The sequence below is a fragment of the Tenrec ecaudatus genome, chromosome 12, assembly GCF_050624435.1.
Source record: "Tenrec ecaudatus isolate mTenEca1 chromosome 12, mTenEca1.hap1, whole genome shotgun sequence".
NCBI classification, from domain to species: Eukaryota; Metazoa; Chordata; class Mammalia; order Afrosoricida; family Tenrecidae; genus Tenrec; species Tenrec ecaudatus.
In genome coordinates, this window is record NC_134541.1 from 41,168,455 (window position 1) to 41,170,186 (window position 1,732).

The window sequence follows — 1,732 nt, forward strand, 5'->3', positions numbered from 1 at the left end:
TCCATAGTCAGCCCGACCCACTGGCAGATCTGCAATAGCCAAAGCCCGGAGTCCTGAACAGCCCTCCCAGCAGGCAGAGACCTTTGCAACCTTGATTCTGCTGCATAGAACTCCACACATGGCCAGTTGCCCTTCCCATAGACACATCCTGAATTTGTTCTGGGGGAAAGTATCTCTTACATATTCCATGACAAAAACGTCTTCCCTGGCTTCTTGAATGTTGGGGTCTGCGACCTCTCAGGTATTATATGTATTTTTGTCTTTATACCAATGCATAACGACATTATCTTTATACTAATGCGATCTTTCAACCTTAGTGGGATTTGTTTTCCATTGTTTTCTGTGGGGTTTCTCAGATGTGAGGCGCAGAAGGAGTGGATGTACGATGATAATAACGGATACAATGTTACAGGGAATGTCGGCGTGGGGGATGGGTGATAGGAAGGGAAAGGAGAGTTTTGAACTGTTCAATTGTATGATATGTGGATTCTGTGCCAATAAAACTGTTGGTAAAAATGTGTGATAGCGTCTTTCTTAAAAAAACTTAGGTTGGAGTGAAACAAAGTACTGCTCATAGTTTATGCTCCTTTGGAGTATTTCTTTCTTTTTATTTTTAACTATCTACTTTTGTATTCAAACCTGAGAGAAACTTAGTTATAAGCACTAATAGGATCATTTTAAAATTGTAAATATAATAAGTGGAGTTTTTATTAAAATAAACTCACTTCCAACGTTAACAAAATGTTCATGGAAAGATGGAATGAATAAAGAATGAAATTTTCCCACAGACTTTTTGAACCCCTCTGGTAAAAGACCCAGAGAATTGAATTCAAGGACAGAAATAAGAGCTAGGGAACATTTACAATTATGTCTCAGAGTGAAGCTGTCGAAGGAAGTAGAACAATCAAGAAAGGGCTAGGCAGAAACTGGATCATGGGGTAAATGACGGAGGCAGGCCATTCATGAAGGCTGAGGAATTGGAAGCCACAGTGACAGAAGATCATCTCTTTGGGTACCACCAAGAAAGAACATGACTGAGCATGACCTTGAGTCAGTAGATGCCGTAGTCAAAGAATGAAGGAGTGAATCAGGATAAAATGGGGGAAGCAGTACTTGCTTGTACAAGAAAGGAGTGAATTCAAGCCTGTGTCAAAGGGATTCCAGCCTCAAAGAGGGGCGAACAGCCATGAGAAAGAATGAAGACACGCTCTCTTTCTGATCCAGCAGGCTCACCCTGGAGGGGACTTCAGGAAAGCTTATGGTTAGTAACATCCTTGTCAGCCAGGCATTGGGTCATGTCAGCCCTAGGCACGTGGGACCCCTTTGGGCTCCATAGGATTTTCAGTGGCTGTTGGTTAAAAGAAAGGTGTTCATGTCTTTCTTCACACTCTATCCCAGTGCGGAAGCTCTGCTAAAACCAGACCATCCTCACAGAGTGCATATGCCTCCACTGCAAGACCCTGCCGACGAAGAGCACGGGTCGGGAATTAAATCCAGGTGTCCTGTGGCATAGAGGACGAACACCGCCACTGCGCCCCCAGGGAAGCAGTGTCCTTATGAGGGATCGAGACTAGTGTTAGAGCAAGTCAGGTTCAGTGAGAAGAGGGAGGATATTTAAGGAATTTTGCTGATGACTGATCATGAGTCATCAGATGAGGAAGGTGGATGATGAAGTCAATAGGGGAAGTTCAGAGGTAAACATCCTGTGATGGCTGAGGCACATGAGGGCAGT